General features: G+C 42.6%; 1 long non-coding RNA gene and 1 pseudogene across 3 annotated transcripts; both read right to left on the reverse strand.

Moving 5' to 3' along the window:
- Positions 1–894: 894 nt before the first annotated feature.
- On the reverse strand, positions 895–4,817 carry LOC123401700. Of its 3 annotated transcripts, none has more exons than XR_006611186.1 (4): positions 4,803–4,817; positions 4,124–4,277; positions 2,517–2,596; positions 895–1,177 (listed from the first exon to the last, which is right to left on the reverse strand). It is a non-coding gene; the product is annotated as an uncharacterized LOC123401700 (long non-coding RNA). The 3 variants fall into 3 exon arrangements; XR_006611182.1 differs by lacking the exon at positions 4,803–4,817 and adding an exon at positions 4,477–4,640; XR_006611176.1 differs by lacking the exon at positions 4,803–4,817 and adding an exon at positions 4,400–4,639.
- A 6,101-nt stretch (positions 4,818–10,918) lies between these two features.
- Positions 10,919–22,379, reverse strand: part of LOC123396031 — a 68,695-nt pseudogene continuing 57,234 nt past the window's right edge.

The raw sequence follows: 22,379 nt of genomic DNA on the forward strand, positions 1-22,379 counted from the left end.
ACATGGGATCACCCTTGGGTGGAGGAGGATCCCCGAGTATTTCAACAGGTAGGTTGTGTTTCAGAATAGGTTGTTGATCAAAGAAAATCCTATCTATTTCATTCATTTTATTCATATGCATATCATTTTCATGGTCTAGAAAATATTGTTCTAAAGTATCGGTAGGAGGCACAACAATAGAAGAGAGACCAATAATTTCATCTTTACTAGGCAATTCTTTGTCATGGGGTTGTCTACGAAATTTAGAGATATTGAACTCATGAGATGCATCCCCAAAACTTACAGTGACCGTTTCTTTTTCACAATCAATATTAGCATTAACAATATTCAAGAGAGGTCTACCGAATATAATGGGACAAAAATAATCTTATGGGGAACCAAGAACAAGAAAATCAGTAGAATACTTTATTTTCCCACATAAGACTTCAACATCTCTAACAATCCCAATTGGTGAAATAGTATCTCTATTAGCTAGCTTGATGGTAACATCAATTTCTTCTAATTTGGCTTGTGCAATATCCACTACAAGAAATAAGGTCAATTATGACTCCCTATATTGGTCGTTGATTCGTCATTGTTCTTGTTTATTGACCTTTTTTGACCAAATTACAAGGTCAACAGTTGGCCGTCAAGAATGAACAAACATGACCTTTCTAAAATTTTGGTCATCGATCTCTATTTACCAAAAATTTGCTTTGGTCACTACCCATTTGTGTTAGCCACGTAGGATCTGACGTGACCAAGCTGACGTGGCATTGCTAGTAACCAAATGAAATCATCATGAATTTCTACATGGACCTGGCCCAATACCTATTTTACTATTGAAAATGTCTAATTTGTTTGGGTTGATGCATTATTTTGGGCCTATTAAAAAACAAGTACAACATAATAAAATATTGCAAATAAACTATATATTTCATTTCAGTAGCACATCACATAAAATATAATACATCATCCACCGACTCCTCTACACATCAAGGTTCAAGGCCTAACAAGTGTACATCAAAATAATTTTACAAGTGCACAACATAATACTTATGCAACTACAAGTGCACAGAAAGAGGATCCAACAAGTGCACAATCGCACATCAAGAGAGCTCTACAAAGATTGAATGAGAAGCACAAGTTTCTTCTCATCCTCTTCCTCTACACAATCTGCCACTCCTACTATTGTCACCTGCAAGAAGAAAATGATGGCAAGGCTCAGAAAGCAGACCAAGGAAACTAACATGATAGAGCATCAAATACTAATGCATAGATAAGCCTGTCGACAACGAGCCACATACTCCCTCCGTCCCAAAATAAGTGTCTTAAACTTAATACAATTTTGTTCTAGAGCAAGTGCAAAGTTGAGACAGTTATTTTGAGACGGAGGAAGTATAATAATAAAAAGGGCAGCAGATAATAAGAGATTATAGGTCCGTGCACATGTACCACAAAGAATATCCTTATATTACTTATCTCAAAAATTCCATGTAGATGTTAGACATGCTTGAAAAGAAACCTAGCTTAAAGAGAAAAATAAATCTACAATCTTAGGATAATCAGGACAATCTTGGTATAACAAGAATCAGCCCACGAGCAACAGATCAGGATATATATAGATATAAAAATTAACGATTGTAATTTTAGCTCATAACCAGTTCTAAAAGTTCTAGTTAAGCACTTGCTCCTAACAATGGAGAAATTGTGAATAATCTATAGTAAGTTTTCCCAATTAATTTCTTCTGGACAGTGAACTCAATCACCTCTTCTAAGTTTAGTTGAAAGTAGATAAGTCATTTTGGGGCATTACATTGTTTCTTTAGTTTAATTAGCTATGCTTCTTATGAGCAAAAACAATAGTTTAGTTTAGTTTTATATATTCTTTTAGTTTTATGCTCACTCAGGGATCCAATTGGATACGAGCATCTTGCCGGCAAAAATGATGTTATGTTTTGATGGATTTTTTATTAAAATAGAGTTGTTTGCAAAGATGGAGTGTAGGAACGCCAAACAGGTGGCACACCTTGCATTTTTATCTGAAGAAACAAGGCAGGTCGAATAAGGATCAAATAACACAATGAAACTTCCCATCAGATACTCCATGCAATACTATGTATATACCTATGCACACCCAGCAATACAGAATATATACAATATATTTATTCATAACTAGTAAAACTGAATATATACTTATGCACACAGCACACCTATTCAACAAAGTGGGTATAGAACCACTAAGACAGTTAATAGCAACTTTAACCACAACAGTTGCATATATACTTATTTTCTCATGTTTATTACTGTACTTTCTACTCGAGAAAGCACTCTCATTGATCAAGGGGCTGGAATGCTTAAACATAAAAAGATCATCTTAAAAAGGCATGCCTACTAGAATTCGACAAGATAAAATATATCCACCTGTATCAACCTATAAGCCAAGGCCTCGTATTTACACGTCCAAATTTGTAATGTGGGCCAAAATAATTAACATATACTTGACAAATAACAGAAAATGGTTGACAGGTGAAAACCTTTTGTTTTCGCATCTTTTTATCTATTGTTGCCTCTTATATTATCCCATGAGATACTCCATGCAATCATCTCGTGACACCTGCAAGGCATAAGCGGTTATAAGACAACTAATATCATGTTATCTTGTGGTCATGACACTTGTAGCAGGATATGCCAATGAACAGAACATATAAATGGGGTAGGAAATACTGGAAGCATGAAAATAACGAGGAATGCTCAAACCATGCCACCTTGTAAAACATACATCTCTAGTCAATGCTTCTACATTTAACCAAATTATTTAGGAGACCGTTATACAAACAACTAAGGAAAATTTCGGTGAAATATTACAAAACAGTGGATATACTACATAAATGAATCGGGATTTTGTTCTTACCATGCATGTTCAGTTTTACTTAAGCAAAGCAAGACTTGGTCCATCTCAAGTAAGATGTACTCTCGCACGACTAACTGGACTACTCATGCATGCCTAGAATTTGTTTGTGTGTACACTAGCTGAAAACGGGTGACAGAGTTAAGCAAATGGCAGGAACATCAATCTTGTCTAGTTGAAAACTACATATAGGAGAAAATCTGGCTTAGTATTGAGTCTAGCATTGACAAATTCCCTGACCATCGCTAGCACCTTCAGAACAACAGATTTTAGTTCGTACATAGCAGCAGATTTGGAATATTCATGTAAACATTTAGAAGTCGCAAACACCTTCATCAATCGACATCTTTCAGAAAGAAAAGATATAGACTGATCGATGTTGAACACAAAGGCAACGACGACAGTGAGGATGGCACAAACAAAGCTGCAAGAGGCGTGGTCACCTTGGCCACATACATGGGATGCCTAGGGTCCTTGCGCACGACGACAGTGAGGATGGCACAAACAAAGCTGCAAGAGGCGTGGTCACCTTGGCCACATACATGGGATGCCTAGGGTCCTTGCGCACGACGACAGTGAGGATGGCACAAACAAAGCTGCAAGAGGCGTGGTCACCTTGGCCACATACATGGGATGCCTAGGGTCCTTGCGCACGACGACAGTGAGGATGGCACAAACAAAGCTGCAAGAGGCGTGGTCACCTTGGCCACATACATGGGATGCCTAGGGTCCTTGCGCACGACGACAGTGAGGATGGCACAAACGAACGCACATATCTCCCAGCGTCTAGTTCTAGCCTTTCAACACAAATTGCTACTCGACAATGTTAATCTGCAAGTCTACATGACAGGATATCATTTAGTAACATGGAACTACCAAAAGGGGTTGATGTCATATTTGATATGACACTGAATTCATCAGTATGCTAGAAATATATATGTAAGGTCCAGAAGGCATGATATATTTGGCTTTTAGAATCAACAGCTACACAAAGTCAGTGTTGTGCCACAAAATATAGGTCGACCCAACTGCTAAGCAATCAGTCACTCTACTGCTGAAACCATTTTCTGCCGACAGACACTTCTACGGACACCTACTGATCCAACTATCACATACTAAAGTTTCCCACCTTGCCCCGATACCAACACAGCAACCCGAGCACTCACCTAGACAATGAAACCCATGTGTACAGATTGATTTTAGTAGCAACAGGAGGAGGAAGGGGGTGCTTACAATGATAACTTGAAGATGTTGGTCTGGTTTGGTGAGAGCGAGCAACCCGTGGCAGTCCCGCTTGTGGTTCTTCCATCAAGGGCAAGCAAGCTCAAGGCGACGACAGCAGTAGTCGGGACTCCATCTTGCCACCCCCATGTCCAAAGGTGTCGTGCTGCAAGATGAGGCAGACAGAGCAGCAAAAATCAGAGTATTTATTGCACAAATAAAGGGAGGGATTCACAGGACGGCAGAGCATCCGGAGAAAATAAGATGGCGACGGCAACTGCGAATTACGAGATATGGCAATGCGGCAGCAACGACAGGGGCAGATGGATCTAGTGGTGGCGATATTTGGGCCGTCCGGCACCTACAGACGACCAGTACTGCTTGCGCTGCCAAGGATCGAGGACGTCCACCAGGTGACCCATCGCCTGGGCAAGGTTCCGGCAGGCCTATAGGGGCTAGAGGGGTGCTGGAATACGCGTCGTCGTCGGCGGGGGGAGAGAGGCGGCGGAGATATGCCGGCCGCCATCACACCACCGACCGCGCGCGCAAGGTCCAGTCACCGGCGCGGGGGGGGGGGGGGGGGGGGGGGGGGGGGATCCATCACTTCGCCATTGTCCTCCTGTTGCCCAGTCTTGATTCACTTCGCCACCGTCCGCTCGTCTCAGATGCACGGAGGAAGGAGGGGGATAACCTGGTGGCAGCGAGGGCTAGGAGCGGTGATACAACGATGGAAGAGGATAGCGGTGGTGGGACTCGATTGGATCTGAGATACAAAACGGAGAGTGGCGGCGCTGTGGAGGATTTAGGGTTATCCAGGTGGGGAAAATTTCGCGATGCCGCCATCCTTCTCTAAAATTTTGGCTGCCACGCGCTCCATTTTCTCGTTTTGTTTAAGAGAAACCGATTTTTTAACCCTGGATGATAATGGGACCCAGGTTGTTGTGTATAGTAATAATGTGCATGTTATGTTTTCATCTTATCCCGTATAAACATTAGAATTAACGAATACTCCTTCATATTAAATCTTGTTATGTAATATAATGTGTTCTTTATTTTCCCAAAGACCAAGTTAATGTACATTCTTTAGTACCTTTGAAAAAATATTTCATCGATTTTTTTCTAAAAAAATCATAGAACATACTACAATATATATGTCATTAACATCATCTGCTATTATTTAAGTGTTAAATGATTTTTATTGGATATAATTAAATCTTGTAGTACATTTATCACAAATCTTATGTCGAAATAAAAATAAAATTCATAGTTTAGCAATTTTATAACTTTTATCTCATATCTAGATTATGTATAACTAATTTGAATCATTTCTTGGGATCATTCAAACATCTCGATATGTCTTAGTGACTTTTATTTTTCTAAAATCTAAACAAGTTCTAAAAATTATGAAATTATCATGGGCACGTCGAAGCGAGTAATTTTGGCTTTTTCCTATTTCATTTGGATTTTTTCTAATATGCCTTGCATACATACATACTAAAAACCGATTTTCACTCCTTAGCTTGAAATTATCGTTTAGACCGTCCCCCTTCCATGTTTTGAGGTCATTCATCATCCTTATTTTCTTATTGGGCCATGGGTCTCCCAGGTGGGTCCGACATGTCAACACACTTCACATGGTGGTGGTTGCACCGGTTAGCTCGGTAAGCAGGTCCATATAACACATGGGCCCACAACAAAAGCTTTCGAGACCCGAATCTTATAATTGGTCCATCGATTTGCTAGATTATTAGGTTTGAATGACAGATTGATCCCACCCTTAAGTGTGGTTGACACATAGAAAATTGACACGTAGGAAAAAAATGGAGGTATCATCCAGTCACATAAAATCTATGATTATAATCTTATCATTTTTTCATTGCTGGTATGAATTAACATCATGAGTAGTGCTAGACATGTTAATGACCATTTTGGGCAATGGAATCATGACCTTATGGACACAAATTGTCATAATACTATAGGGTTTGGACCCTCCAACGCTCGCCCTGACCAAATTCTAAATTTTGGTCATTGATCTATGACCAATTAAACCGCCGTCATGATTTTTTGTCATAAACAACCATATTTCTTGTAGTGATCATTCATAATTTCTTGGTATAAGGTAAATGGAATTGCACTCACACTAGCACCCACATTAGATAAGCCATGATAACAATGATCTCCTATATTAACAGAAACAACAGGCACGCCAACAACGGGTCTATGTTTAGCCTTAGTATCAGGTCTAGCAATTCTAGAGGCTTCATCATAGAAGTGAATGACATGCCCATCAATATTATCAACCAATAGATGTTTGACCATAGCAATATTAGGTTCTACTTTAATTTTCTCATAAGTTATAGGTGTTCTAGTGCAACTCTTACGAACCACAGTTGAAGCTTTAGCATGCTCCTTTATCCTAACAGGAAACAGTGGTTTCTCAAGATAAGCAGTAGGAATAACAGGATCAACATTATAAATAATAGTTTCTTCTTCAACTTTAATAGGTTCTACCACTTTAAATTCAATGGGAGGATGATATTTAAACCACTTCTCCTGGGCAGATCAACATGAGTAGCAAAATATTCACAAAATGAAGCTACTACGTCAGAGTGAAGTCCATATTTAGTGCTAAAATCATGAAAAGCATTAGTGTCTACAAAGGAATTAACACAATCAAACTTAAGGCTTATACCTAACTCATTACCTTCGTCGAGTTCCCAATCTTCAGAGTTGTGTTTAATTCTTTACAATAAGTCCCATTTGAATTCAATATCTTTCTTCATGAAAGAACCAGCACAAGAAGTGTCAACCATGGATTGATCATTATGAGAGAGCCGAGCATAAAAATTCTGAATAATAATTTCTCTCGGGAGCTCATGATTGGGGCATGAATATAACATTGACTTAAGCCTCCCCCGAGCTTGAGTGATTCTTGCTCCTTCACGAGGCCAAAAATTATAAATATAATTCTGATCACGATGAACCAGATGCATAGGATAAAACTTCTGATGAAATTCGAATTTCAATCGGTTGTAGTTCCATGATCCAATATCATCACATAGCCTATACCATGTCAACGCCTTTTCCTTCAAAGATAAAGGAAAGGCCTTCTTTTTGACATCATCCTCAGGCAGACCCGCAAGCTTAAATAATCCACAAACTTCATCCACATATATTAGATGCAAATCAGGATGTATTGTTCCATCTCCTGCATAAGGATTAGCTAGTAGTTTTTATATCATTGATACGTCTCCAACGTATCTATAATTTTTGCTCATTCCATGCTATTATATTATCGACTTTGGATGTTTTATATGCATGAATATGCTATTTTATATTATTTTTGGGACTAAATTATTGACCTAGAGCCCAGTGCCAGTTCCTGTTTTTTTCCTTGTTTTTGACCTTTTTCAGATAGGATTATCAAACGGAGTCCAAACGGAATAAAACTTTTGTCGTGATTTTTTATGGAAAATATCAAAAATACCAGAAGAAAAAGATACCGGAGAGGAGTCCCGAGGAAGCCAGGAGCCAGGGAGGCGCGCCAACCCCCTGGGCGCGCCTGGGGGGCTCGTGACTCCCTCGTGGGTCCCACTGACTTGTTCTCGATGCCATCTGGTCTTATAAATACAGAAACCTCCAGAAATAAATCTACATTGGGAGTTTCGCCGCCGCAAGCCTCTCTAGCCACCAAAAACCAATCGGGAGCCCGTTCCGGCACCCTGCCGGAGGGGGAATCCATCTCTGGTGGCCATCTCTCATCATGCCGGCGATCTCCATGACGAGGAGGGAGTAGTTCTCCCTCGGGGCTGAGGGTATGTACCAGTAGCTATGTGTTTGATCTCTCTCGCTCGTGTTATTGAGATGCCATGATCTCGATGTACCGCGGGCTTTGCTACTATAGTTGGATCTTATGATGTTCTTCCCCCTCTCCCTTCTTGTGATGAATTGAGTTTCCCCTTTGAAGTTATCTTATCGGATTGAGTCTTTAAGAACACTTGATGTATGTCTTGCACGTGTCTATCTATGGTGACAATGGGATATTCATGTGAGTACTTGATGTATGTTTTGGTGATCAACTTGCGGGTTTCGTGACATCGGGAACCTATGCATATGGGTTGGCACACGTTTTGACTCTCCGGTAGAAACTCTGGGCCACTCTTTGAAGTTCTATGTGTTGGTTGAATAGATGATTCTAAGATTGTGTGATGCATATCATATAATCATGCCCACGGATACTTGAGGTGACAATGGAGTATCTAGGTGACATTAGGGTCTTGGTTGATGTGTGTCTTAAGGTGTTATTCTAGTACGGACTCTAGGATAGATTGAACGGAAAGAATAGCCTCGTGTTATTTTACTACGGACTCTTGAATAGATCGATCAGAATGAATAACTTTGTGGTGGTTTCGTACCCGACAATAATCTCTTCGTTTGTTCTCCGCTATTAGTGAATTTGGAGTGACTCTTTGTTGCATGTTGAGGGCTAGTTATATGATCCAATTATGTTATCATTGTTGAGAGAACTTCACTAGTGAAAGTATGAACCCTAGGCCTTGTTTCCACGCATTGCAATACCGTTCGTGCTCACTTTTATTATTAATTACCTTGCTATTTTTATAATTTCAGATTACAAAAACCTATATCTACTATCCATATTGCACTTGTATCACCATCTCTTCGCCGAACTAGTGCACCTATACAATTTACCATTGTATTGGGTGTGTTGGGGACACAAGAGACTCTTTGTTATTTGGTTGCAGGGTTGCTTGAGAGAGACCATCTTCATCCTACGCCTCCCACGGATTGATAAACCTTAGGTCACCCACTTGAGGGAAAATTGCTACTGTTCTACAAACCTCTGCACATGGAGGCCCAACAACGTCTACAAGGAGAAGGTTGCGTGGTAGACATCAAGCTCTTTTCTGGCGCCGTTGCCGGGGAGGTTAGCGCTTGAAGGTATATCTTTAGATCTTGCAATTGGACCTTTTAGTTTCTTGTTTTATCACTAGTTTAGTTTATTAATAGAAAACTACAAAAAAATGAAATTAAGGTTACCTCATATGCTTCATCTTTTTAATGTCTTTCATGAAAATGATGGAAAAGAAAATTGTGCTCAAGTGCTAGAAGAAGAATTACATAGAATGCTTGGCATAAAATATGTGAATGATGAGCATGATTTCAGTGTTGTTAGTATGAATTCTTTGAATACCATGATGCTAATGATATGCAAAGCCACAAGCTTGGGGATGCTATGTTTGATGAAGATGATCTTTTTAGTTCCCCCACTTTGAACGATCAAATTTATTATGATGAAAGCATGCCCCCTATTTATGATGATTATTGTGATGATACTTATGCTATAAATAAGAAAGATGATAAAACTTGTCACAATTATGAGTACCCTTTTACTGAACATTACTCTTTTAATGTGGAAAGAATTCGTAGTGTTCAAGTCTTTTACGATACTCCCACTATTAATCATGAGAATAAATTCGCTATTGTGGAGAGTAGTAAAAAAATTATGCTTGTAGATAATGAAAAGAATGTTGTAGGTGCTGGTTATATTGTTGAATTCATTCATGATGCTACTGAAAATTATTATGAGAGAGGATCATATGCTTCTACGTATTGCAATAATACCAAGTTTCCCCTCTATGTGTTGAAATTTTTGAAGCTATGCTTGTTTTGCCTTCCTATGCTAGATGATTCTTGCTCTAATAAGTTGTTTGTTCACAAAATCCCTATCCATAGGAAGTGGGTTAGACTTAATGTGTTAGTCATATGCTTCATGATGCTCGTGTTATGTTTCAATTCTTATCTTCTATGTGAGCATCATTGAAATCATCATGCCTAGCTTGAAAGGCATTAAAGAAAAGTGCTTGTTGGGAGACAACCCAATATGTATCCTTAATGTTTTTGTGTGTTCACATGATTAAGATACTGTATTAATCATGTTTTATTGCCTTAGTTTCAATAAAGTGCCAAGTAAAGCATTTATGATTAGTTTGGGTGATAGCTGTTTGATCATGCTGAAAAAGACAAAAACTTTGCGCTCACGAAATTATTTTCCATTCCTATCCAGAGATAGATATTGAGCTTATTCTTTTTTCTGCTGATTGGTATACAAATTGCCTTAATTTTCATAATTGTTTTAGAATTTTTGGAGGTGCAGAAGTATGGTTATCATCCAAATCATTACAGAGTGTTCTGTTCTTGACAGATTCTGTTTTCAATGCATAAATTGCTTGTTTTAGTGTTTCCATAGATTATATTAAGTTATATAAATTGTGGAAATGATAATATACACTAGGCATTGTGCGAGAACAATTATGAATCTTGTCTTGCCAGTACCAAAGTGAATGATTTGTCTATATTATACTAACCCATCTCACGAAGTTCCGTTAAGTTTTGTGTTGTGAAGTTTTCAAGTTTTGGGTAAAGTTCAGATGGACAACGGAACAAGGAGTGACAACAGCCTAAGCTTGGGGATGCCCAAGGCACCCCAAAGCCATATTCAAGGACACCAAAAATCCTAAGCTTGGGGATGCCCCGGGAAGGCATCCCCTCTTTCGTCTTCAATCTATCGGTAACTTTACTTGGGGCTATATTTTTATTCACCACATGATATGTGTTTAGCTTGGAGCGTCATTTTATTTTATTAGTAATTGATTTATGTTATTTATATTAATGTTTTGCATCATTTAGTTCAATAAAAATGTCAAGGATAGCCTTTACCATGCTTAATTTGCAAGTTTAGGAGTTGCTGTTCCAAAACAGAAAGTTTGCTTGTAGTGCAAAAATGCCCTAGAAATTTTCTGTATGTCAGAATAATTTGAAATTTGCACACAGTATGATCTTATCAATTCTATACGGTATGGAATTGTTTCAGAGTTTTTTGAGTTGATTAAGTATGGATCTTGCTGCATTCTTCACAGACTGTTCTGTTTAGGCAGATTGCTGTTATGTTTGCATTGTTCGCATATGTTTGCTTGTTTAATGATTCCATTCGATGATGGGAGTTTTAAATATGCAGAGGAATTTAGTATGCAATGTCAAATAATAATCTTAGTGATTTACTACAGTAGAGGATGATATAGTTTTGCATTGATTTATACTAACCTATCTCACGAGTTCTTGTTGAGTTTTGTGTGGGTGAAGTTTTTAAGATTTTGGAAACCACCATATGAGAGGAATTAAGGAGACACAAAAGCTCAAGCTTGGGGATGCCCAAGACACCCCAACCCATATTTCAAGAAGTCTCAATCAGCTAAGCTTGGGGATGCCCCGGTTGGCATCCCACCTTTCTTCTTCAACAATTATCGGTTAATATCGGTTGAACCTAAATTTTTGCTTCTTCACACGATTCGTGCTATCCTTGGAGTGTCAATTTATTTTGTTTGAATAAGGTACTTAAGATCTTAAATTATTAAATGGAAGAGTCTTCACATAGTCAAATAATTATTCAACTACTCATTGAGCTTAACTTATATCTTTTGGAGTAGTTTGCCTTTTGCTCTAGTACTTCACTTATATCTTTGTAGAGCATTGCGGTGATTCTATTTTATAGGAATAGTTGAACTCTCATGCTTCACTTATATTATTTTGAGAGTCTTAAACAGCATGGTAATTTTCTTATGTTATGAATCTAGTCCTAATATGATGGGCATCCAAGAGGGATATAATAAAAACTTTCATATAGAGTGCATCGAATACTATGAGAAGTTTGATTCTTTGCACGTAGTTTTGAGATATAAGGATGGTGATATTAGAGTAATGCTAGTGAGTAATAGTGGATTTGTAGAAATACTTGTGTTAGAGTTTGTGATTCCCGTAGCATGAACGTATGGTGAACCGTTATGTGATGAAATCAGAGCATGGTTCATTTATTGAGTGTCATCCTTTGTGTGGAGGTCGCGATCGCGCGATGGTTAACTCCTACCAACCCTTCCCCTAGGATCATGCGTCTAATACTTTGCTTCGATAACTAATAAGCTTTCGCAATAAGTATGTGAGTTCTTTATGACTAATGTTGAGTCCATGGATTATACGCACTCTCACCCTTCCACCATTGCTAGCTTCTCTAGTACCGTGCAACTTTCGCTGGTGCATACACCCACCATATATCCTTCCTCAAAACAGCCGCCATACCTACCCATCATGGCATTTCCATAGCCATTCCGAGATATATTTCCATGCAACTTCCACCGTTCCGTTTATTATGACACGCATCATCATTGTCATATTGCTTTGCACGATCATATAGTTGACATCATATTTGTGGCAAAGCCACCGTTACCTTTCATACATGTCACTCATGAGTCATTGCACATCCTAGTACACTGACGGAGGCATTCATATAGAGTCATATCTTTGTTCGAAGTATCGAGTTGTAAGTAAATAAAAGTGTGATGATCATCATTATTAGAGCATTGTCCCATGTGAGGAAAGGACGGAAGCTATGATCCCCTCACAAGTTGGGATGAGACTCCGGACTTAAAATAAAAATAAAATAAAAGAGGCCAAAGAGCCCACCAAAAAAATGAATGAAAAAAATTGAAAAAAAGAGGCCAAAGAGCCCAAACAAAAAAAAGAGAAAAAGAGAGAAGGGACAATGCTACTATCCTTTACCACACTTGTGCTTCAAAGTAGCACCATGGTCTTCATGATAGAGAGTCTCATATATTGTCACTTTCATATACTAGTGGGAATTTTCGTTATAGAACTTGGCTTGTATATTCCAACTAGGAAAAGAGCCCGTGCGTTGCAACGGAAGCGTCCGACGCCCCACTTGACGACCAGGCGTGCGTTGGTGTCCTGGTCGGACCACTACGGCACGGCGACGACCGGCGCGCCGCACGCCACGGCCTCCAGCGTGGAGTTCCAGCCGCAGTGGGTGACGAAGCACCCGACGGCCGGATGCGACAGCACCCGCACCTGGTCGCACCACCCAACCACCATGCCCCGCACGTCGCCGGCGACGTCAAAGCCATCGTCTCTGTTGTTGTTCCGCACCACCCACAGGTACGCTCGGCCGCTCGCGGCGAGGCCTCGCTTCAGCTCGTCCTTCTGCCGCTTGCTCACCGCTGACATGCTCCCGAACGACACGTACACCACCGACCCTGCTGGCTTTGAGTCCAGCTACTCCATGTACCCTTTTTCGTCGTGTTCAAAGAGGTCTCCTACGACGGCGGCGGCGGTGCCACACTGCTCGTGCCACCCTCGCCCTCCGTGAAGAGCGACACCACGGCTGGCCCGACGGGGAACACATCCAGTTCAGGAACGGACGCGAGAGCAGCGGACTCTAATTCTTCGACGGTGTTCACAAGCACCATGGCTCGCCTGCTTCCTCCAGCGCCGCTGCCGCCACTGCCGACGTCCAGGTCCAGCTATTGGAACGTCCTGCTGATGTCTCCGAACGCCGTAGCCAACCTTCCATCCGTAAAGTTGGTGAAGAAGCTCGGGAGGTCACGGATCACCATCGGTGGGAGGCCCGGCATAGAGACCGTGAACCCCGGCTCGGCAGCATGCTCCGTCACGGTCCTCTCGTACCCATGGAAGTAGTGGTAGTACACGGCCAGCATCATGAGCATGGTGTACACCGCGTTCACGGGTGACCTCGGTGGCCCACCACATGAGCATGGTGTACACGACGCACGTGATGGGTCAGCCCCGCGCCGCGAGGCGGTCCAGCACCGCGGAGAAGGTCTCTCGGCCGACGCGGCCGAACGCTTCCACGTACCTCTCTGCCTCGTCCCCGTCGCCGGCGAAGAGGCTGAAGCCGTGGTCGTAGCCATCCGAGTACGGGACGTAGGAGATGGCGCCGTCCTGGACCTCGTCGCCGGGGGACGCCAGCGAGGCTCACTGTATTATGTACTGCGGGTTGATTTCGGGAAAGCACAGGGGGTTTCCTGTAAAAACGAAAAAACGATTCGTTTCTCACTTAAATCCAGACTGCGGGTTGATTTCGGAAAACTCCAGGGGGTTTTCTGAAAAACAACCACGACCGACGGAAGAAGCACTGCGTGCTCTATTATTAGGGAGAGAAATGATGGGCATCCTCAATTACCCTAGGTCTTCGTGAGAAATCGAGTTGGATGCACACCCACTTAGTTTCTTTTTGAGCTTTCATAAACTTAGAGCTCTTGTGCATCTCTTGCATGGTAATCCCTACTCACTCACATTGATATCTATTTATGGGCATCTCCATAGCCCGTTGGTACGCCTAGTTGATGTGACCATCTCCTCCTTTTTGCCTCACAACCACCAACATATTCTATTCCACCTATAGTGCTATGTCCATGGCTCACGCTCATGTATTGTGTGAGAGTTGAAAAGGTTTGAGAAAGTAAAAGTGTGAAAACAATTGCTTGACTAATACCGGGGTTGTGCATGATTTAAATACGTTGTGTGGGGAAGATGGAGCATAGCCAGACTATATGATATTGTAGGGATAACTCTCTTTGGCCATGTTATTTTGAGAAGACATGATTGCTTTGTTAGTATGCTTGAAGTATTATTGTTCTTATGCTAACATTAAACTTTTTGTCTTGAATCATATGGATCTGAATATTCATGCCACAATATATGTTAGGTAGCATTCCACATCAAAAAACATGTTTTTATCATTTACCAACTCGAGGACGAGCAGGAATTAAGCTTGGGGATGCTTGATACGTCTCCAACGTATCTATAATTTTTGATCGTTCCATGCTATTATATTATCAACTTTGGATGTTTTATATGCATGAATATGCTATTTTATATTATTTTTGGGACTAACCTATTGACCTAGAACCCAGTGCAGTTCCTGTTTTTTCCTTGTTTTTGACCTTTTTTAGATAGGAATATCAAACGAAGTCCAAACGGAATAAAACTTTTGCCGTGATTTTTTATGGAAAATATCAAAAATACCAGAAGAAAAAGATACCGGAGAGGAGTCCCGAGGAAGCCACGAGACAGGGAGGCGCGCCTACCCCTCCTGGGCGCGTCTGGGGGGCTCGTGACTCCCTCATGGGTCCCCCTGACTTGTTCTTGATGCCATCTGGTCTTATAAATACAGAAACCTCCAGAAATAAACCTATATCAGGAGTTCCGCCGCCGCAAGCCTCTGTAGCCACCAAAAACCAATCCGGAGCCCGTTCCGGCACCCTACCGGAGGGGGAATCCATCTCCGGTGGCCATCTTCATCATCCCGGCGATCTCCATGATGAGGACGGAGTAGTTCTCCCTCGGGGCTGAGGGTATGTACCAGTAGCTATGTGTTTGATCTCTCTCTCGTGTTCTTAAGATGTCATGATCTCGATGTACCGCGGGCTTTGCTACTATAGTTGGATCTTATGATGTTCTTCCCCCTCTCCCTTCTTGTGATGAATTGAGTTTCCCCTTTGAAGTTATCTTATCGGATTGAGTCTTTAAGAACACTTGATGTATGTCTTGCACGTGTCTATCTCTGGTGACAATGGGATATTCATGTGAGTACTTGATGTATGTTTTGGTGATCAACTTGCGGGTTTCGTGACATCGGGAACCTATGCATATGGGTTGGCACACGTTTTGACTCTCTTGTAGAAACTTTGGGGCACTCTTTGAAGTTCTTTGTGTTGGTTGAATAGATGATTCTGAGATTGTGTGATGCATATTGTATAATCATGCCCACAGACACTTGAGGTGACAATGGAGTATCTAGGTGACATTAGGGTCTTGGTTGATGTGTGTCTGAAGGTGTTATTCTAGTACGAACTCTAGGATAGATTGAACGGAAAGAATAGCCTCGTGTTATTTTACTACAGACTCTTGAATAGATCGATCAGAAAGAATAACTTTGTGGTGGTTTCGTACCCGACAATAATCTCTTCGTTTGTTCTCCGCTACAACTCCATCCAGGACCATGTCCAGAGTGGAGTGATAGATATGTGTAAAGTACACACGGATCTGAATATTGCAGACCCGTTGACTAAACCTCTTCCACGAACAAAACATGATCAACACCATAATGCTATGGGTGTTCATGCTATAATTGTATTAACAGGAAACGGTAATACATGTGTGAATAAATAGATCACAATGTGTCCCTAGCAAGCCTCTAGTTGGCTAGGTCGTTAGTCAATAGATGATCATGGTTTCCTGATCATGGGCATTAGATGTCATTGATAACGGGATCACATCATTGGGAGAATGATGTGATGGACAAGACCCAATCCTAAGCCTAGCACTAGATCGTATTGTTCGTATGCTAATGCTTTTCTAATGTCAAGTATCTTTTCCTTCGACCGTGAGATTGTGCAACTCCCGGATACCGTAGGAGTGCTTTGGGTGTATCAAACGTCACAACGTAACTGGGTGACTATAAAGGTGCACTACGGGTACCTCCGAAAGTGTCTGTTGGGTTGGTACGAATCGAGATCGGGATTTGTCACTCCGTGTGACGGAGAGGTATCTCTGGGCCCACTCGGTAGAACATCATCATGAGCTCAATGTGACTAAGGATCTAGTCACACGATGACGTGCTACGGAACGAGTAAAGAGACTTACCGGTAACGAGATTGAACAAGGTATAGGTATACCGATGATCGAATCTCGGGCAAGTTCTATACTGACAGACAAAGGGAATCGTATACGGGATTGACTGAATCCTTGACATCGTGGTTTATCTGATGAGATCATCGTGGAGCAAGTGGGAGCCACCATGGGTATCCAGACCCCGCTGATGGTTATTGGCCAGAGAGGTGTCTCGGTCATGTCTGCCTGTCTCCCGAACCCGTAGGGTCTACACACTTAAGGTTCGATGACGCTAGGGTTATAGGGAATTGTTATACGAGGCTACTGAAAGTTGTTCGGAGTCCCGGATGAGATCCCGGACGTCACGAGGAGCTCCGAAATGGTCCGGAGGTAAAGATTGATGTATAGGACGGATGGTTTCGGATACCGGAAGTGTTTCGGGCATCACCGGCAACGTACCGGGACCACCGGGACCACCGGAGGTGGCCCCGGGGGACCACTGTAGGGGGGCAACGACCCCGGGGGATAAGGTGGGCCAAGTGGGGGTGGGAACCAGCCCCTAGGTGGGCTGGTGCGCCTCCCCACTCAGCCCATTGCGCAAGGGAGAGAAAAGGGGGGCAAACCCTAGGCCAGGTGGGCCTAAGGCCCACCAGATGGTGCGCCACCCCCTCCTCCCCCTTCTGGCCGCCGCACCTCCCATCTGGGGGGGCTGACGCACCCCCTAGGGTGGGAACCCTAGGGGTGGCACCCCCTCTCCCCTCCCCCTATATATATCGGGCACTTTTGGCCATTGAGACACACGGTTTTTCCCTCTCTCTCGGCGCAGCCCTGCTCTTCTTCCTCCTCCTCTCCGCCGGTGCTTGGCGAAGCCCTGCCGGGAGACCTCGTCTCTCCATCGACACCACGCCGTCGTGTTGCTGGACTTCTTCCCCAACCTCTCCCTCCTCCTTGCTGGATCAAGGTGCGGGAGACATCACCGGGCTGCACGTGTGTTGAACGCGGAGGTGCCGTTGTTGGGCACTAAATCGGAATCGCTACGAGTACGACTCCATCAACCGCGTTCTAGCAAGGCTTCCGCTTAGCGATCTTCAAAGGTATGAAGATGCTCTTACCCCTCTCTCGTTGCTGGTCTCTCCATAGGAAGATCTGAATATGCGTAGGAAAATTTTGAATTTATGCTACGTTACCCAACAGTGGCATCCGAGCCAGGTTTTCTATGTGTAGATTCTATGCACGAGTAGAACACAAAAGGTGTGGGCGATGATTTGTCAATTTGCTTGCCGCTACTAGTCTTATTCTTTTCCGGCGGTATTGTGGGATGAAGCGGCCCGGACCGACTTGACACGTACGCTTACGTGAGACTGGTTCCACCGACAGACATGCACACCGTGCATAAAGGTGGCTAGCGGGTGTCTGTCTCTCCTACTCTAGTCGGATTGGATTTGATGAAAAGGGTCCTTATGAAGGGTCAATAGCTTTGGAACGTTGTGGCTGTCACGTAGGTAAGAAGGCGTTCTTGCTAGAAACCCAAATCAGCCACGTAAAACTTGCAACAACAATTAGAGGACGTCTAACTTGTTTTTGCAGGGTTTGACATGTGATGTGATATGGCCAAAGTTGTGATGTTGCATGTATGATGTATGAGATGATCATGTTATTGTAATAGGTTTCACGACTTGCATGTCGATGAGTATGACAACCGGCAGGAGCCATAGGAGTTGTCTTAATTTATTGTATGAGATGCAACGCCATGTGCTTACTACTTTTACTTCATTGCTAATGGTTAGCTATAGTAGTAGTGATAGTAGTAGTTGGCGTGACGACTTTACGGAGACACGATGATGGAGATCATGATGATGGAGATCATGGTGTCACGCCGGTGACGATGATGATCATGCGATGCCTGAAGATGGAGATCGAAAGAGCAAAGATGATAATGGCCATATCATGTCACTATATGATTTCATTGTGATGTTTATCATGTTTTACATCTTATTGCTTAGAACGACGGTAGCATAATAAGATGATCCCTCTTAAAATTTCGAGAACGTATTCCCCTAAGTGTGCACCGTTGCGAAGGTTCATTGTCTCGAAGCACCACGTGATGATCGGGTGTGATAGATTCTAACGTTCGCATACAACGGGTGTAAGCCAGATTTACACAAGCGAAACACCTAGGTTGACTCGACGAGCTTAGCATGTACAGACATGACCTCGAATACAAGAGACCGAAAGGTCGAACATGAGTCGTATGGTTGAATACGATCAGCATGGAGTTGCTCACCATGGTGACTAGTCCGTCTCACGTGATGATCGGACACGGGTTAGTCAACATGGATCATGTATCACTTAGATGACTAGAGGGGTGTCGATTTAAGTGGGAGTTCATACTTAATTTGATTAAATGAACTTAATTGTCATGAACTTAGTCTAAAAGTTGTCTTTATAAATATTGTAGATGTCCAACGTCAACCTCAATTTCAACGCATTCCTAGAGAAAAACAAGCTGAAAGATGATGGTAGCAACTATGCGGACTGGGTTCGCAACTTGAAGCTCATCCTTGAAGCAGCTAAAAAGGCTTATGTCCTTGATGCGCCGCTAGGTGACCCTCCCGCTCCCGCAGCAGCCCAGGACATTCTGAACGTCTGGCAAACGCGGAGTGATGACTACTCTCTGGTTAGGTGTGGCATGTTATACAGTTTAGAAACGGGGCTCCAAAGGCGTTTTGAGCAACACGAGGCATATGAGATGTTCCAGGAGCTGAAGCTAGTTTTTCAAGCTCATGCCCGTGTCGAGAGATATGAAGTCTCCGACAAGTTCTTTAGCTGTAAGATGGAGGAGAACAGTTTTGTCAGTGAGCACATACTCAAAATGTCTGGGTTACACGATCGTCTGACTTCACTTGGAGTCGAACTTCCGGATGATGCTATAATTGACAGAATCCTCCAATCTCTCCCACCAAGCTACAAAGGCTTTGTACTCAACTACAACATGCAAGGGATGGAGAAGACCATTCCCGAGTTGTACTCGATGCTCAAATCTGCAGAAATAGAAATCAAGAAAGAGCATCAAGTGTTGATGGTCAACAAGACCACTAGTTTCAAGAAAGGCAAGGGTAAGAAGAACTTCAAGAAAGACGGCAAAGCTGTTGCCGTGCCCGGTAAGCCAGATGCCGGGAAGAAGAAAAAGAACGGACCCAAGCCCGAGACTGAGTGCTTCTATTGCAAGGGAAAGGGTCACTGGAAGCGGAACTGCCCCAAATACTTAGCGGACAAGAAGGCCGACAACGTTAAAGGTATATGTGATATACATTTTATTGATGTGTACCTTACCAGCGCTCGTAGTAGCTCCTGGGTATTTGATACCGGTGTTGTTGCTCAGATTTGCAACTCAAAGCAGGAACTGCGGAATAAGCGGAGACTGGCCAAGGACGAGGTGACGATGCGCGTCGGGAATGGTTCAAAGGTCGATGTGATCGCCGTCGGCACGCTACCTCTACATCTACCGTCGGGATTAGTTTTAAACCTTAATAATTGTTATTTAGTACCAGCTTTAAGCATGAACATTGTATCAGGGTCTTGCTTAATGCGAGACGGCTACTCATTTAAGTCAGAGAATAATGGTTGTTCTATTTATATGAGTGATATATTTTATGGTCATGCTCCGCTGGTGAATGGTTTATTCTTGATGAATCTCGATCGTGATGTTACACATATTCATAGTGTGATTACCAAAAGATGCAAAGTTGATAATGATAGTCCCACATACTTGTGGCACTGCCGCCTTGGTCATATCGGCGCTAAGCGCATGAAGAAGCTCCATACTGATGGACTATTCAAGTCTCTTGACTTTGAATCATTTGACACATGTGAACCGTGCCTCATGGGCAAGATGACTAAGACTCCATTCTCAGGAATAATGGAGAGAGCAACTGACTTATTGGAAATAATACATACTGATGTGTGTGGTCCAATGAACGTTGAAGCTCGCCGTGGTTATCGTTATGTTCTCACTCTCACCGATGATTTGAGTAGGTATGGGTATATCTACTTGATGAAGCACAAATCTGAGACGTTTGAAAGGTTCAAGGAATTTAAGAGTGAGGTTGAGAATCAACGTGACAGAAAAATTAAATGTCTACGATCTGATCGTGGAGGAGAATATTTGAGTCACGAGTTTGGCACACACCTAAGGAAGTGTGGAATCGTTTCACAACTGACACCGCCTGGCACACCGCAGCACAACGGAGTGTCTGAACGTCGTAATCGCACTTTATTAGATATGGTACGATCTATGATGTCTCTCACCGACTTACCGCTATCATTTTGGGGATACACATTAGAAACTGCAGCATTCACTTTAAATAGGGCACCGTCTAAATCCGTTGAGACGACACCGTATGAACTGTGGTTTGGCAAGAAACCTAAGTTGTCGTTTCTTAAAGTTTGGGGCTGCGATGCTTATGTGAAGAAACTTCAACCAGAAAAGCTCGAACCCAAAGCGGAGAAATGCGTATTCATAGGATACCCTAAGGAAACTATTGGGTATACCTTCTATCTTAGATCCGAAGGTAAAAACCTTTGTTGCCAAGAACGGATCCTTTCTAGAGAAAGAGTTTCTCTCGAAAGAAGTAAGTGGGAGGAAGGTAGAACTTGATGAGGTAATTACACCCCCTCTCGAACAGGAAAGTAGCGCAGCGCGGGAAGTTGTTCCTGTGGCGCCTACACCGACTGAAGAGGAAGTTAATGATGATGATCATGAAGCTTCGGATCAAGTTACTACTGAACCGCGAAGGTCCACAAGGGCACGCTCCGCACCAGAGTGGTACGGCAACCCTGTGATGGAAATCATGTTGTTAGACAACGGTGAACCTTCGAACTATGAAGAAGCAATGGCGGGCCCGGATTCCAACAAATGGCTTGAGGCTATGAAATCCGAGATAGGATCCATGTATGAGAACAAAGTATGGACTTTGGTGGACTTTCCCGATGACCGGCGAGCCATAGAAAATAAATGGATCTTCAAGAAGAAGACTGATGCAAACGGTAATGTAACCGTTTACAAAGCTCGACTTGTCGCCAAGAGTTTTCGACAAATTCAAGGAGTTGACTACGAAGAGACTTTCTCTCCCGTAGCGAAGCTGAAATCAGTTCGAATCATGTTAGCAATTGCCGCCTTTTATGATTATGAAATTTGGCAAATGGACGTCAAAACAACGTTCCTTAACGGGAACCTTAAGGAAGAGTTGTATATGATGCAACCAGAAGGTTTTGTCGACCCTAAGGGTGCTAACAAAGTGTGCAAGCTCCAGCGCTCCATCTATGGGCTGGTGCAAGCATCTCGGAGTTGGAACGTTCGCTTTAATGAGGTGATTAAAGCGTTTGGGTTCATACAGGTTTACGGAGAAGCCTGTCTGTACAAGAAAGTGAGTGGGAGCTCTGTAGCTTTCCTCATACTGTATGTGGATGACATATTATTGATGGGGAATAATATAGAGATGTTGGAGAGCATAAAGGCCTATTTGAACAAGAGTTTTTCAATGAAGGACCTTGGAGAAGCTGCATACATATTAGGCATCAAGATCTATAGAAATAGATCGAGACGCCTCATAGGTCTTTCGCAAAGTACATACCTTGACAAGATATTGAAGAAGTTCAATATGGAAAACTCAAAGAAAGGGTTCTTGCCAGTTTTGCAAGGTATGAGATTGAGTAAGACTCAGTCGCCGACCACGGCAGCAGATAGAGAGAAGATGAGTTCTGTCCC

The sequence above is a fragment of the Hordeum vulgare genome, chromosome 1H (genome assembly GCF_904849725.1).
Source record: "Hordeum vulgare subsp. vulgare chromosome 1H, MorexV3_pseudomolecules_assembly, whole genome shotgun sequence".
Classification (NCBI taxonomy): domain Eukaryota; kingdom Viridiplantae; phylum Streptophyta; class Magnoliopsida; order Poales; family Poaceae; genus Hordeum; species Hordeum vulgare.